The sequence below is a fragment of the Vicugna pacos genome, unplaced genomic scaffold (genome assembly GCF_048564905.1).
Source record: "Vicugna pacos unplaced genomic scaffold, VicPac4 scaffold_20, whole genome shotgun sequence".
Taxonomy (NCBI): domain Eukaryota; kingdom Metazoa; phylum Chordata; class Mammalia; order Artiodactyla; family Camelidae; genus Vicugna; species Vicugna pacos.
Window position 1 is genome coordinate 57,060,312 of NW_027328741.1, and position 18,053 is coordinate 57,078,364.

Consider the following 18,053-nt stretch of genomic DNA (forward strand, 5'->3'; position numbering starts at 1 on the left):
GCAAATGTCCGATTTTAGAACCTGGTGATACAAAAAACTTATGAAGTCAGAGTAAATATTTCAAAGTGTAATATATGCCTTCTTTGGTGGATGAAAGTTCACTAATCCACATGCTCACAACTCAGAAACGCATGTTTCTCGAATCCGTCATGCATGTATCATGTACGGAACCCGGAATGCCATGTTGATGGAATTCATGTAAATTATATATCTATTAGGTTGAATACACTCCAGAAGTATTCTTCTGTGAAAAATGAACGAATTCGAAACTTGTGTTAGGGAAAGCTTGTGAAAATGTGTACACGAGTCTATATGAAATTATTCCTTTTATAGAGGATGAAAAATCAGTAATCCACATGGTCACAACTCAGGAATGCATGTTTGTCGAATCCGTCATGCATGTAACATGTACGGAACACGGAGTATCATGTTGAAGGAATCTATTCAAATTACATATCTCTAGGGTAGAATTCGCTCCAAGAGGGTTTTTCTGGGATCAAAGTTTGATTCTTGAAACTGGTGATAGGAGAAGCAACGAAGTCCAAGGAACTATTTCAAAGTGCATAAGTAACTTGTTTGGTGGTTGAAACATCTGTCATGCGCATGTTCACAGCTCAGAAATGCATGTTTGAGGAATCCGTGATGCATGAAACATGTTCGGAATACGGAATGCCATGGTTATGTAAACAATGTAAATTACATGTGTATTGGTGAGAATTCGCTCAAAGAGTGTTTTCTACTGCCAAATGTCCGATTTTAGAACCTGGTGATACAAAAAACTTATGAAGTCAGAGTAAATATTTCAAAGTGTAATATATGCCTTCTTTGGTCGATGAAAGTTCACTAATCCACATGCTCACAACTCAGAAACGCATGTTTCTCGAATCCGTCATGCATGTATCATGTACGGAACCCGGAATGCCATGTTGATGGAATTCATGTAAATTATATATCTATTAGGTTGAATACACTCCAGAAGTATTCTTCTGTGAAAAATGAATGAATTCGAAACTTGTGTTAGGGAAAGCTTGTGAAAATGTGTACACGAGTCTATATGAAATTATTCCTTTTATAGAGGATGAAAAATCAGTAATCCACATGGTCACAACTCAGGAATGCATGTATGTCGAATCCGTCATGCATGTAACATGTACGGAACACGGAATATCTTGTTGAAGGAATCTATTCAAATTACATATCTCTAGGGTAGAATTCGCTCCAAGAGGGTTTTCCTGTGATCAAAGTGTGATTCTTGATACTGGTGATAGGAGAAGCAACGAAGTCCAAGGAACTATTTCAAAGTGCATAAGTAACTTGTTTGGTGGTTGAAACATCTGTCATGCGCATGTTCACAGCTCAGAAATGCATGTTTGAGGAATCCGTGATGCATGAATCATGTTCGGAATACGGAATGCCATGGTTATGTAAACAATGTAAATTACATGTGTATTGGTGAGAATTCGCTCAAAGAGTGTTTTCTACTGCCAAATGTCCGATTTTAGAACCTGGTGATACAAAAAACTTATGAAGTCAGAGTAAATATTTCAAAGTGTAATATATGCCTTCTTTGGTGGATGAAAGTTCACTAATCCACATGCTCACAACTCAGAAACGCATGTTTCTCGAATCCGTCATGCATGTATCATGTACGGAACCCGGAATGCCATGTTGATGGAATTCATGTAAATTATATATCTATTAGGTTGAATACACTCCAGAAGTATTCTTCTGTGAAAAAAGCACAAATTCGAAACTTGTGTTAGGGAAAGCTTGTGAAAATGTGTACACGAGTGTATATGAAATTATTCCTTTTATAGAGGATGAAAAATCAGTAATCCACATGCTCACAACTCAGGAATGCATGTTTGTCGAATCCGTCATGCATGTAACATGTACGGAACACGGAGTATCATGTTGAAGGAATCTATTCAAATTACATATCTCTAGGGTAGAATTCGCTCCAAGAGGGTTTTTCTGGGATCAAAGTGTGATTCTTGAAACTGGTGATAGGAGAAGCAACGAAGTCCAAGGAACTATTTCAAAGTGCATAAGTAACTTGTTTGGTGGTTGAAACATCTGTCATGCGCATGTTCACAGCTCAGAAATGCATGTTTGAGGAATCCGTGATGCATGAAACATGTTCGGAATACGGAATGCCATGGTTATGTAAACAATGTAAATTACATGTGTATTGGTGAGAATTCGCTCAAAGAGTGTTTTCTACTGCCAAATGTCCGATTTTAGAACCTGGTGATACAAAAAACTTATGAAGTCAGAGTAAATATTTCAAAGTGTAATATATGCCTTCTTTGGTCGATGAAAGTTCACTAATCCACATGCTCACAACTCAGAAACGCATGTTTCTCGAATCCGTCATGCATGTATCATGTACAGAACCCGGAATGCCATGTTGATGGAATTCATGTAAATTATATATCTATTAGGTTGAATACACTCCAGAAGTATTCTTCTGTGAAAAATGAACGAATTCGAAACTTGTGTTAGGGAAAGCTTGTGAAAATGTGTACACGAGTCTATATGAAATTATTCCTTTTATAGAGGATGAAAAATCAGTAATCCACATGGTCACAACTCAGGAATGCATGTATGTCGAATCCGTCATGCATGTAACATGTAAGGAACACGGAATATCATGTTGAAGGAATCTATTCAGATTACATATCTCTAGGGTAGAATTCGCTCCAAGAGAGTTTTCCTGTGATCAAAGTGTGATTCTTGATACTGGTGATAGGAGAAGCAACGAAGTCCAAGGAACTATTTCAAAGTGCATAAGTAACTTGTTTGGTGGTTGAAACATCTGTCATGCTCATGTTCACAGCTCAGAAATGCATGTTTGAGGAATCCGTGATGCATGAAACATGTTCGGAATACGGAATGCCATGGTTATGTAAACAATGTAAATTACATGTGTATTGGTGAGAATTCGCTCAAAGAGTGTTTTCTACTGCAAATGACCAATTTTAGAACCTGGTGATACAAAAAACTTATGAAGTCAGAGTAAATATTTCAAAGTGTAATATATGCCTTCTTTGGTGGATGAAAGTTCACTAATCCACATGCTCACAACTCAGAAACGCATGTTTCTCGAATCCGTCATGCATGTATCATGTACGGAACCCGGAATGCCATGTTGATGGAATTCATGTAAATTATATATCTATTAGGTTGAATACACTCCAGAAGTATTCTTCTGTGAAAAATGAACGAATTCGAAACTTGTGTTAGGGAAAGCTTGTGAAAATGTGTACACGAGTCTATATGAAATTATTCCTTTTATAGAGGATGAAAAATCAGTAATCCACATGCTCACAACTCAGGAATGCATGTTTGTCGAATCCGTCATGCATGTAACATGTACGGAACACGGAGTATCATGTTGAAGGTATCTATTCAAATTACATATCTCTAGGGTAGAATTCGCTCCAAGAGGGTTTTTCTGGGATCAAAGTGTGATTCTTGAAACTGGTGATAGGAGAAGCAACGAAGTCCAAGGAACTATTTCAAAGTGCATAAGTAACTTGTTTGGTGGTTGAAACATCTGTCATGCGCATGTTCACAGCTCAGAAATGCATGTTTGAGGAATCCGTGATGCATGAAACATGTTCGGAATACGGAATGCCATGGTTATGTAAACAATGTAAATTACATGTGTATTGGTGAGAATTCGCTCAAAGAGTGTTTTCTACTGCCAAATGTCCGATTTTAGAACCTGGTGATACAAAAAACTTATGAAGTCAGAGTAAATATTTCAAAGTGTAATATATGCCTTCTTTGGTCGATGAAAGTTCACTAATCCACATGCTCACAACTCAGAAACGCATGTTTCTCGAATCCGTCATGCATGTATCATGTACGGAACCCGGAATGCCATGTTGATGGAATTCATGTAAATTATATATCTATTAGGTTGAATACACTCCAGAAGTATTCTTCTGTGAAAAAAGAACGAATTCGAAACTTGTGTTAGGGAAAGCTTGTGAAAATGTGTACACGAGTCTATATGAAATTATTCCTTTTATAGAGGATGAAAAATCAGTAATCCACATGGTCACAACTCAGGAATGCATGTATGTCGAATCCGTCATGCATGTAACATGTAAGGAACACGGAATATCTTGTTGAAGGAATCTATTAAAAATTACATATCTCTAGGGTAGAATTCGCTCCAAGAGGGTTTTCCTGTGATCAAAGTGTGATTCTTGATACTGGTGATAGGAGAAGCAACGAAGTCCAAGGAACTATTTCAAAGTGCATAAGTAACTTGTTTGGTGGTTGAAACATCTGTCATGCGCATGTTCACAGCTCAGAAATGCATGTTTGAAGAATCCGTGATGCATGAATCATGTTCGGAATACGGAATGCCATGGTTATGTAAACAATGTAAATTACATGTGTATTGGTGAGAATTCGCTCAAAGAGTGTTTTCTACAGCCAAATGTCCGATTTTAGAACCTGGTGATACAAAAAACTTATGAAGTCAGAGTAAATATTTCAAAGTGTAATATATGCCTTCTTTGGTGGATGAAAGTTCACTAATCCACATGCTCACAACTCAGAAACGCATGTTTCTCGAATCCGTCATGCATGTATCATGTACGGAACCCGGAATGCCATGTTGATGGAATTCATGTAAATTATATATCTATTAGGTTGAATACACTCCAGAAGTATTCTTCTGTGAAAAATGAACGAATTCGAAACTTGTGTTAGGGAAAGCTTGTGAAAATGTGTACACGAGTCTATATGAAATTATTCCTTTTATAGAGGATGAAAAATCAGTAATCCACATGGTCACAACTCAGGAATGCATGTATGTCGAATCCGTCATGCATGTGACATGTACGGAACACGGAATATCATGTTGAAGGTATCTATTCAAATTACATATCTCTAGGGTAGAATTCGCTCCAAGAGGGTTTTTCTGGGATCAAAGTGTGATTCTTGAAACTGGTGATAGGAGAAGCAACGAAGTCCAAGGAACTATTTCAAAGTGCATAATAACTTGTTTGGTGGTTGAAACATGTGTCATGCGCATGTTCACAGCTGAGAAATGCATGTTTGAGGAATCCGTGATGCATGAAACATGTTTGGAATACGGAATGCCATGGTTATGTAAACAATGTAAATTACATGTGTATTGGTGAGAATTCGCTCAAAGAGTGTTTTCTACTGCCAAATGTCCGATTTTAGAACCTGGTGATACAAAAAACTTATGAAGTCAGAGTAAATATTTCAAAGTGTAATATATGCCTTCTTTGGTCGATGAAAGTTCACTAATCCACATGCTCACAACTCAGAAACGCATGTTTCTCGAATCCGTCATGCATGTATCATGTACGGAACCCGGAATGCCATGTTGATGGAATTCATGTAAATTATATATCTATTAGGTTGAATACACTCCAGAAGTATTCTTCTGTGAAAAATGAATGAATTCGAAACTTGTGTTAGGGAAAGCTTGTGAAAATGTGTACACGAGTCTATATGAAATTATTCCTTTTATAGAGGATGAAAAATCAGTAATCCACATGGTCACAACTCAGGAATGCATGTATGTCGAATCCGTCATGCATGTAACATGTACGGAACACGGAATATCTTGTTGAAGGAATCTATTCAAATTACATATCTCTAGGGTAGAATTCGCTCCAAGAGGGTTTTCCTGTGATCAAAGTGTGATTCTTGATACTGGTGATAGGAGAAGCAACGAAGTCCAAGGAACTATTTCAAAGTGCATAAGTAACTTGTTTGGTGGTTGAAACATCTGTCATGCGCATGTTCACAGCTCAGAAATGCATGTTTGAGGAATCCGTGATGCATGAATCATGTTCGGAATACGGAATGCCATGGTTATGTAAACAATGTAAATTACATGTGTATTGGTGAGAATTCGCTCAAAGAGTGTTTTCTACTGCCAAATGTCCGATTTTAGAACCTGGTGATACAAAAAACTTATGAAGTCAGAGTAAATATTTCAAAGTGTAATATATGCCTTCTTTGGTGGATGAAAGTTCACTAATCCACATGCTCACAACTCAGAAACGCATGTTTCTCGAATCCGTCATGCATGTATCATGTACGGAACCCGGAATGCCATGTTGATGGAATTCATGTAAATTATATATCTATTAGGTTGAATACACTCCAGAAGTATTCTTCTGTGAAAAAAGCACAAATTCGAAACTTGTGTTAGGGAAAGCTTGTGAAAATGTGTACACGAGTGTATATGAAATTATTCCTTTTATAGAGGATGAAAAATCAGTAATCCACATGCTCACAACTCAGGAATGCATGTTTGTCGAATCCGTCATGCATGTAACATGTACGGAACACGGAGTATCATGTTGAAGGAATCTATTCAAATTACATATCTCTAGGGTAGAATTCGCTCCAAGAGGGTTTTTCTGGGATCAAAGTGTGATTCTTGAAACTGGTGATAGGAGAAGCAACGAAGTCCAAGGAACTATTTCAAAGTGCATAAGTAACTTGTTTGGTGGTTGAAACATCTGTCATGCGCATGTTCACAGCTCAGAAATGCATGTTTGAGGAATCCGTGATGCATGAAACATGTTCGGAATACGGAATGCCATGGTTATGTAAACAATGTAAATTACATGTGTATTGGTGAGAATTCGCTCAAAGAGTGTTTTCTACTGCCAAATGTCCGATTTTAGAACCTGGTGATACAAAAAACTTATGAAGTCAGAGTAAATATTTCAAAGTGTAATATATGCCTTCTTTGGTCGATGAAAGTTCACTAATCCACATGCTCACAACTCAGAAACGCATGTTTCTCGAATCCGTCATGCATGTATCATGTACAGAACCCGGAATGCCATGTTGATGGAATTCATGTAAATTATATATCTATTAGGTTGAATACACTCCAGAAGTATTCTTCTGTGAAAAATGAACGAATTCGAAACTTGTGTTAGGGAAAGCTTGTGAAAATGTGTACACGAGTCTATATGAAATTATTCCTTTTATAGAGGATGAAAAATCAGTAATCCACATGGTCACAACTCAGGAATGCATGTATGTCGAATCCGTCATGCATGTAACATGTAAGGAACACGGAATATCATGTTGAAGGAATCTATTCAAATTACATATCTCTAGGGTAGAATTCGCTCCAAGAGAGTTTTCCTGTGATCAAAGTGTGATTCTTGATACTGGTGATAGGAGAAGCAACGAAGTCCAAGGAACTATTTCAAAGTGCATAAGTAACTTGTTTGGTGGTTGAAACATCTGTCATGCTCATGTTCACAGCTCAGAAATGCATGTTTGAGGAATCCGTGATGCATGAAACATGTTCGGAATACGGAATGCCATGGTTATGTAAACAATGTAAATTACATGTGTATTGGTGAGAATTCGCTCAAAGAGTGTTTTCTACTGCAAATGACCAATTTTAGAACCTGGTGATACAAAAAACTTATGAAGTCAGAGTAAATATTTCAAAGTGTAATATATGCCTTCTTTGGTGGATGAAAGTTCACTAATCCACATGCTCACAACTCAGAAACGCATGTTTCTCGAATCCGTCATGCATGTATCATGTACGGAACCCGGAATGCCATGTTGATGGAATTCATGTAAATTATATATCTATTAGGTTGAATACACTCCAGAAGTATTCTTCTGTGAAAAATGAACGAATTCGAAACTTGTGTTAGGGAAAGCTTGTGAAAATGTGTACACGAGTCTATATGAAATTATTCCTTTTATAGAGGATGAAAAATCAGTAATCCACATGCTCACAACTCAGGAATGCATGTTTGTCGAATCCGTCATGCATGTAACATGTACGGAACACGGAGTATCATGTTGAAGGTATCTATTCAAATTACATATCTCTAGGGTAGAATTCGCTCCAAGAGGGTTTTTCTGGGATCAAAGTGTGATTCTTGAAACTGGTGATAGGAGAAGCAACGAAGTCCAAGGAACTATTTCAAAGTGCATAAGTAACTTGTTTGGTGGTTGAAACATCTGTCATGCGCATGTTCACAGCTCAGAAATGCATGTTTGAGGAATCCGTGATGCATGAAACATGTTCGGAATACGGAATGCCATGGTTATGTAAACAATGTAAATTACATGTGTATTGGTGAGAATTCGCTCAAAGAGTGTTTTCTACTGCCAAATGTCCGATTTTAGAACCTGGTGATACAAAAAACTTATGAAGTCAGAGTAAATATTTCAAAGTGTAATATATGCCTTCTTTGGTCGATGAAAGTTCACTAATCCACATGCTCACAACTCAGAAACGCATGTTTCTCGAATCCGTCATGCATGTATCATGTACGGAACCCGGAATGCCATGTTGATGGAATTCATGTAAATTATATATCTATTAGGTTGAATACACTCCAGAAGTATTCTTCTGTGAAAAAAGAACGAATTCGAAACTTGTGTTAGGGAAAGCTTGTGAAAATGTGTACACGAGTCTATATGAAATTATTCCTTTTATAGAGGATGAAAAATCAGTAATCCACATGGTCACAACTCAGGAATGCATGTATGTCGAATCCGTCATGCATGTAACATGTAAGGAACACGGAATATCTTGTTGAAGGAATCTATTAAAAATTACATATCTCTAGGGTAGAATTCGCTCCAAGAGGGTTTTCCTGTGATCAAAGTGTGATTCTTGATACTGGTGATAGGAGAAGCAACGAAGTCCAAGGAACTATTTCAAAGTGCATAAGTAACTTGTTTGGTGGTTGAAACATCTGTCATGCGCATGTTCACAGCTCAGAAATGCATGTTTGAAGAATCCGTGATGCATGAATCATGTTCGGAATACGGAATGCCATGGTTATGTAAACAATGTAAATTACATGTGTATTGGTGAGAATTCGCTCAAAGAGTGTTTTCTACAGCCAAATGTCCGATTTTAGAACCTGGTGATACAAAAAACTTATGAAGTCAGAGTAAATATTTCAAAGTGTAATATATGCCTTCTTTGGTGGATGAAAGTTCACTAATCCACATGCTCACAACTCAGAAACGCATGTTTCTCGAATCCGTCATGCATGTATCATGTACGGAACCCGGAATGCCATGTTGATGGAATTCATGTAAATTATATATCTATTAGGTTGAATACACTCCAGAAGTATTCTTCTGTGAAAAATGAACGAATTCGAAACTTGTGTTAGGGAAAGCTTGTGAAAATGTGTACACGAGTCTATATGAAATTATTCCTTTTATAGAGGATGAAAAATCAGTAATCCACATGGTCACAACTCAGGAATGCATGTATGTCGAATCCGTCATGCATGTGACATGTACGGAACACGGAATATCATGTTGAAGGTATCTATTCAAATTACATATCTCTAGGGTAGAATTCGCTCCAAGAGGGTTTTTCTGGGATCAAAGTGTGATTCTTGAAACTGGTGATAGGAGAAGCAACGAAGTCCAAGGAACTATTTCAAAGTGCATAATAACTTGTTTGGTGGTTGAAACATGTGTCATGCGCATGTTCACAGCTGAGAAATGCATGTTTGAGGAATCCGTGATGCATGAAACATGTTTGGAATACGGAATGCCATGGTTATGTAAACAATGTAAATTACATGTGTATTGGTGAGAATTCGCTCAAAGAGTGTTTTCTACTGCCAAATGTCCGATTTTAGAACCTGGTGATACAAAAAACTTATGAAGTCAGAGTAAATATTTCAAAGTGTAATATATGCCTTCTTTGGTGGATGAAAGTTCACTAATCCACATGCTCACAACTCAGAAACGCATGTTTCTCGAATCCGTCATGCATGTATCATGTACGGAACCCGGAATGCCATGTTGATGGAATTCATGTAAATTATATATCTATTAGGTTGAATACACTCCAGAAGTATTCTTCTGTGAAAAAAGCACAAATTCGAAACTTGTGTTAGGGAAAGCTTGTGAAAATGTGTACACGAGTCTATATGAAATTATTCCTTTTATAGAGGATGAAAAATCAGTAATCCACATGCTCACAACTCAGGAATGCATGTATGTCGAATCCGTCATGCATGTAACATGTACGGAACACGGAATATCATGTTGAAGGAATCTATTCAAATTACATATCTCTAGGGTAGAATTCGCTCCAAGAGGGTTTTCCTGTGATCAGTGTGATTCTTGATACTGGTGATAGGAGAAGCAACGAAGTCCAAGGAACTATTTCAAAGTGCATAAGTAACTTGTCTGGTGGTTGAAACATCTGTCATGCGCATGTTCACAGCTCAGAAATGCATGTTTGAGGAATCCGTGATGCATGAAACATGTTCGGAATACGGAATGCCATGGTTATGTAAACAATGTAAATTACATGTGTATTGGTGAGAATTCGCTCAAAGAGTGTTTTCTACTGCAAATGTCCAATTTTAGAACCTGGTGATACAAAAAACTTATGAAGTCAGAGTAAATATTTCAAAGTGTAATATATGCCTTCTTTGGTGGATGAAAGTTCACTAATCCACATGCTCACAACTCAGAAACGCATGTTTCTCGAATCCGTCATGCATGTATCATGTACGGAACCCGGAATGCCATGTTGATGGAATTCATGTAAATTATATATCTATTAGGTTGAATACACTCCAGAAGTATTCTTCTGTGAAAAATGAACGAATTCGAAACTTGTGTTAGGGAAAGCTTGTGAAAATGTGTACACGAGTCTATATGAAATTATTCCTTTTATAGAGGATGAAAAATCAGTAATCCACATGCTCACAACTCAGGAATGCATGTTTGTCGAATCCGTCATGCATGTAACATGTACGGAACACGGAGTATCATGTTGAAGGAATCTATTCAAATTACATATCTCTAGGGTAGAATTCGCTCCAAGAGGGTTTTTCTGGGATCAAAGTGTGATTCTTGAAACTGGTGATAGGAGAAGCAACGAAGTCCAAGGAACTATTTCAAAGTGCATAAGTAACTTGTTTGGTGGTTGAAACATCTGTCATGCGCATGTTCACAGCTCAGAAATGCATGTTTGAGGAATCCGTGATGCATGAAACATGTTCGGAATACGGAATGCCATGGTTATGTAAACAATGTAAATTACATGTGTATTGGTGAGAATTCGCTCAAAGAGTGTTTTCTACTGCCAAATGTCCGATTTTAGAACCTGGTGATACAAAAAACTTATGAAGTCAGAGTAAATGTTTCAAAGTGTAATATATGCCTTCTTTGGTCGATGAAAGTTCACTAATCCACATGCGCACAACTCAGAAACGCATGTTTCTCGAATCCGTCATGCATGTATCATGTACGGAACCCGGAATGCCATGTTGATGGAATTCATGTAAATTATATATCTATTAGGTTGAATACACTCCAGAAGTATTCTTCTGTGAAAAATGAACGAATTCGAAACTTGTGTTAGGGAAAGCTTGTGAAAATGTGTACACGAGTCTATATGAAATTATTCCTTTTATAGAGGATGAAAAATCAGTAGTCCACATGCTCACAACTCAGGAATGCATGTTTGTCGAATCCGTCATGCATGTAACATGTACGGAACACGGAGTATCATGTTGAAGGAATCTATTCAAATTACATATCTCTAGGGTAGAATTCGCTCCAAGAGGGTTTTTCTGGGATCAAAGTGTGATTCTTGAAACTGGTGATAGGAGAAGCAACGAAGTCCAAGGAACTATTTCAAAGTGCATAAGTAACTTGTTTGGTGGTTGAAATATCTGTCATGTGCATGTTCACAGCTCAGAAATGCATGTTTGAGGAATCCGTGATGCATGAATCATGTTCGGAATACGGAATGCCATTGTTATGTAAACAATGTAAATTACATGTGTATTGGTGAGAATTCGCTCAAAGGGTGTTTTCTACTGCCAAATGTCCGATTTTAGAACCTGGTGATACAAAAAACTTATGAAGTCAGAGTAAATATTTCAAAGTGTAATATATGCCTTCTTTGGTGGATGAAAGTTCACTAATCCACATGCTCACAACTCAGAAACGCATGTTTCTCGAATCCGTCATGCATGTATCATGTACGGAACCCGGAATGCCATGTTGATGGAATTCATGTAAATTATATATCTATTAGGTTGAATACACTCCAGAAGTATTCTTCTGTGAAAAATGAACGAATTCGAAACTTGTGTTAGGGAAAGCTTGTGAAAATGTGTACACGAGTCTATATGAAATTATTCCTTTTATAGAGGATGAAAAATCAGTAATCCACATGGTCACAACTCAGGAATGCATGTATGTCGAATCCGTCATGCATGTGACATGTACGGAACACGGAATATCATGTTGAAGGTATCTATTCAAATTACATATCTCTAGGGTAGAATTCGCTCCAAGAGGGTTTTTCTGGGATCAAAGTGTGATTCTTGAAACTGGTGAAAGGAGAAGCAACAAAGTCCAAGGAACTATTTCAAAGTGCATAATAACTTGTTTGGTGGTTGAAACATGTGACATGCGCATGTTCACAGCTCAGAAATGCATGTTTGAGGAATCCGTGATGCATGAAACATGTTTGGAATACGGAATGCCATGGTTATATAAACAATGTAAATTACATGTGTATTGGTGAGAATTCGCTCAAAGAGTGTTTTCTACTGCCAAATGTCCGATTTTAGAACCTGGTGATACAAAAAACTTATGAAGTCAGAGTAAATATTTCAAAGTGTAATATATGCCTTCTTTGGTGGATGAAAGTTCACTAATCCACATGCTCACAACTCAGAAACGCATGTTTCTCGAATCCGTCATGCATGTATCATGTACGGAACCCGGAATGCCATGTTGATGGAATTCATGTAAATTATATATCTATTAGGTTGAATACACTCCAGAAGTATTCTTCTGTGAAAAAAGCACAAATTCGAAACTTGTGTTAGGGAAAGCTTGTGAAAATGTGTACACGAGTCTATATGAAATTATTCCTTTTATAGAGGATGAAAAATCAGTAATCCACATGCTCACAACTCAGGAATGCATGTATGTCGAATCCGTCATGCATGTAACATGTACGGAACACGGAATATCATGTTGAAGGAATCTATTCAAATTACATATCTCTAGGGTAGAATTCGCTCCAAGAGGGTTTTCCTGTGATCAAAGTGTGATTCTTGATACTGGTGATAGGAGAAGCAACGAAGTCCAAGGAACTATTTCAAAGTGCATAAGTAACTTGTTTGGTGGTTGAAACATCTGTCATGCGCATGTTCACAGCTCAGAAATGCATGTTTGAGGAATCCGTGATGCATGAATCATGTTCGGAATACGGAATGCCATGGTTATGTAAACAATGTAAATTACATGTGTATTGGTGAGAATTCGCTCAAAGAGTGTTTTCTACTGTCAAATGTCCGATTTAAGAACCTGGTGATACAAAAAACTTATGAAGTCAGAGTAAATATTTCAAAGTGTAATATATGCCTTCTTTGGTGGATGAAAGTTCACTAATCCACATGCTCACAACTCAGAAACGCATGTTTCTCGAATCCGTCATGCATGTATCATGTACGGAACCCGGAATGCCATGTTGATGGAATTCATGTAAATTATATATCTATTAGGTTGAATACACTCCAGAAGTATTCTTCTGTGAAAAATGAACGAATTCGAAACTTGTGTTAGGGAAAGCTTGTGAAAATGTGTACACGAGTCTATATGAAATTATTCCTTTTATAGAGGATGAAAAATCAGTAATCCACATGGTCACAACTCAGGAATGCATGTATGTCGAATCCGTCATGCATGTGACATGTACGGAACACGGAATATCATGTTGAAGGAATCTATTCAAATTACATATCTCTAGGGTAGAATTCGCTCCAAGAGGGTTTTTCTGGGATCAAAGTGTGATTCTTGAAACTGGTGATAGGAGAAGCAACGAAGTCCAAGGAACTATTTCAAAGTGCATAATAACTTGTTTGGTGGTTGAAACATCTGTCATGCGCATGTTCACAGCTCAGAAATGCATGTTTGAGGAATCCATGATGCATGAAACATGTTTGGAATACGGAATGCCATGGTTATGTAAACAATGTAAATTACATGTGTATTGGTGAGAATTCGCTCAAAGAGTGTTTTCTACTGCCAAATGTCCGATTTAAGAACCTGGTGATACAAAAAACTTATGAAGTCAGAGTAAATATTTCAAAGTGTAATATATGCCTTCTTTGGTGGATGAAAGTTCACTAAACCACATGCTCACAACTCAGAAACGCATGTTTCTCGAATCCGTCATGCATGTATCATGTACAGAACCCGGAATGCCATGTTGATGGAATTCATGTAAATTATATATCTATTAGGTTGAATACACTCCAGAAGTATTCTTCTGTGAAAAATGAACGAATTCGAAACTTGTGTTAGGGAAAGTTTGTGAAAATGTGTACACGAGTCTATATGAAATTATTCCTTTTATAGAGGATGAAAAATCAGTAATCCACATGGTCACAACTCAGGAATGCATGTATGTCGAATCCGTCATGCATGTGACATGTACGGAACACGGAATATCATGTTGAAGGTATCTATTCAAATTACATATCTCTAGGGTAGAATTCGCTCCAAGCGGGTTTTTCTGGGATCAAAGTGTGATTCTTGAAACTGGTGATAGGAGAAGCAACGAAGTCCAAGGAACTATTTCAAAGTGCATAATAACTTGTTTGGTGGTTGAAACATGTGTCATGCGCATGTTCACAGCTCAGAAATGCATGTTTGAGGAATCCGTGATGCATGAAACATGTTTGGAATACGGAATGCCATGGTTATGTAAACAATGTAAATTACATGTGTATTGGTGAGAATTCGCTCAACGAGTGTTTTCTACTGCCAAATGTCCGATTTTAGAACCTGGTGATACAAAAAACTTATGAAGTCAGAGTAAATATTTCAAAGTGTAATATATGCCTTCTTTGGTGGATGAAAGTTCACTAATCCACATGCTCACAACTCAGAAACGCATGTTTCTCGAATCCGTCATGCATGTATCATGTACGGAACCCGGAATGCCATGTTGATGGAATTCATGTAAATTATATATCTATTAGGTTGAATATACTCCAGAAGTATTCTTCTGTGAAAAAAGCACAAATTCGAAACTTGTGTTAGGGAAAGCTTGTGAAAATGTGTACACGAGTCTATATGAAATTATTCCTTTTATAGAGGATGAAAAATCAGTAATCCACATGCTCACAACTCAGGAATGCATGTATGTCGAATCCGTCATGCATGTAACATGTACGGAACACGGAATATCATGTTGAAGGAATCTATTCAAATTACATATCTCTATGGTAGAATTCGCTCCAAGAGGGTTTTTCACGGATCAAAGTGTGATTCTTGAAACCGGTGATAGGAAAAGCAACGAAGTCCAAGGAAATATTTCAAAGTGCATAATAACTTGTTTGGTGGTTGAAACATGTGTCATGCGCATGTTCACAGCTCAGAAATGCATGTTTGAGGAATCCGTGATGCATGAAACATGTTTGGAATACGGAATGCCATGGTTATGTAAACAATGTAAATTACATGTGTATTGGTGAGAATTCGCTCAAAGAGTGTTTTCTACTGCCAAATGTCCGATTTTAGAACCTGGTGATACAAAAAACTTATGAAGTCAGAGTAAATATTTCAAAGTGTAATATATGCCTTCTTTGGTGGATGAAAGTTCACTAATCCACATGCTCACAACTCAGAAACGCATGCTTCTCGAATCCGTCATGCATGTATCATGTACGGAACCCGGAATGCCATGTTGATGGAATTCATGTAAATTATATATCTATTAGGTTGAATACACTCCAGAAGTATTCTTCTGTGAAAAAAGCACAAATTCGAAACTTGTGTTAGGGAAAGCTTGTGAAAATGTGTACACGAGTCTATATGAAATTATTCCTTTTATAGAGGATGAAAAATCAGTAATCCACATGCTCACAACTCAGGAATGCACGTATGTCGAATCCGTCATGCATGTAACATGTACGGAACACGGAATATCATGTTGAAGGAATCTATTCAAATTACATATCTCTAGGGTAGAATTCGCTCCAAGAGGGTTTTCCTGGGATCAAAGTGTGATTGTTGAAACTGGTGATAGGAAAAGCAACGAAGTCCAAGGAACTATTTCAAAGTGCATAAGTAACTGCTTGGTGGTTGAAACATCTGTCATGCGCATGTTCACAGCTCAGAAATGCATGTTTGAGGAATCCGTGATGCATGAAACATGTTCGGAATACGGAATGCCATGGTTATGTAAACAATGTAAATTACATGTGTATTGGTGAGAATTCGCTCAAAGAGTGTTTTCTACTGCCAAATGTGCGATTTTAGAACCTGGTGATACACAAAAATTATGAAGTCAGAGTAAATATTTCAAAGTGTAATATATGCCTTCTTTGGTGGATGAAAGCTCACTAATCCACATGCTCACAACTCAGAAACGCATGTTTCTCGAATCCGTCATGCATGTATCATGTACGGAACCCGGAATGCCATGTTGATGGAATTCATGTAAATTAAATATCTATTAGGTTGAATACACTCCAGAAGTATTCTTCTGTGAAAAATGAACGAATTCGAAACTTGTGTTAGGGAAAGCTTGTGAAAATGTGTACACGAGTCTATATGAAATTATTCCTTTTATAGAGGATGAAAAATCAGTAATCCACATGCTCACAACTCAGGAATGCATGTATGTCGAATCTGTCATGCATGTAACATGTACGGAACACGGAATATCATGTTGAAGGAATCTATTCAAATTACATATCTCTAAGGTAGAATTCGCTCCAAGAGGGTTTTCCTGTGATCAAAGTGTGATTCTTGATACTGGTGATAGGAGAAGCAACGAAGTCCAAGGAAATATTTCAAAGTGCATAAGTAACTTGTTTGGTGGTTGAAACATCTGTCATGCACATGTTCACAGCTCAGAAATGCATGTTTGAGGAATCCGTGATGCATGAAACATGTTCGGAATACGGAATGCCATGGTTATGTAAACAATGTAAATTACATGTGTATTGGTGAGAATTCGCTCAAAGAGTCTTTTCTACTGCAAATGTCCGATTTTAGAACCTGGTGATACAAAAAACTTATGAAGTCAGAGTAAATATTTCAAAGTGTAATATATGCCTTCTTTGGTGGATGAAAGTTCACTAATCCACATGCTCACAACTCAGAAACGCATGTTTCTCGAATCCGTCATGCATGTATCATGTACGGAACCCGGAATGCCATGTTGATGGAATTCATGTAAGTTATATATCTATTAGGTTGAATACACTCCAGAAGTATTCTTCTGTGAAAAATGAACGAATTCGAAACTTGTGTTAGGGAAAGCTTGTGAAAAAGTGTACACGAGTCTATATGAAATTATTCCTTTTATAGAGGATGAAAAATCAGTAATCCACATGCTCACAACTCAGGAATGCATGTTTGTCGAATCCGTAATGCATGTAACATGTACGGAACACGGAATATCATGTTGAAGGAATCTATTCAAATTACATATCTCTAGGGTAGAATTCGCTCCAAGAGGGTTTTTCTGGGATCAAAGTGTGATTCTTGAAACTGGTGATAGGAGAAGCAACGAAGTCCAAGGAACTATTTCAAAGTGCATAAGTAACTTGTTTGGTGGTTGAAACATCTGACATGCGCATGTTCACAGCTCAGAAATGCATGTTTGAGGAATCCGTGATGCATGAAACATGTTCGGAATACGGAATGCCATAGTTATGTAAACAATGTAAATTACATGTGTATAGGTGAGAATTCGCTCAAAGAGTGTTTTCCACTGCCAAATGTCCGATTTTAGAACCTGGTGATACAAAAAACTTATGAAGTCAGAGTAAATATTTCAAAGTGTAATATATGCCTTCTTTGGTGGATGAAAGTTCACTAATCCACATGCTCACAACTCAGAAACGCATGTTTCTCGAATCCGTCATGCATGTATCATGTACGGAACCCGGAATGCCATGTTGATGGAATTCATGTAAATTATATATCTATTAGGTTGAATACACTCCAGAAGTATTCTTCTGTGAAAAATG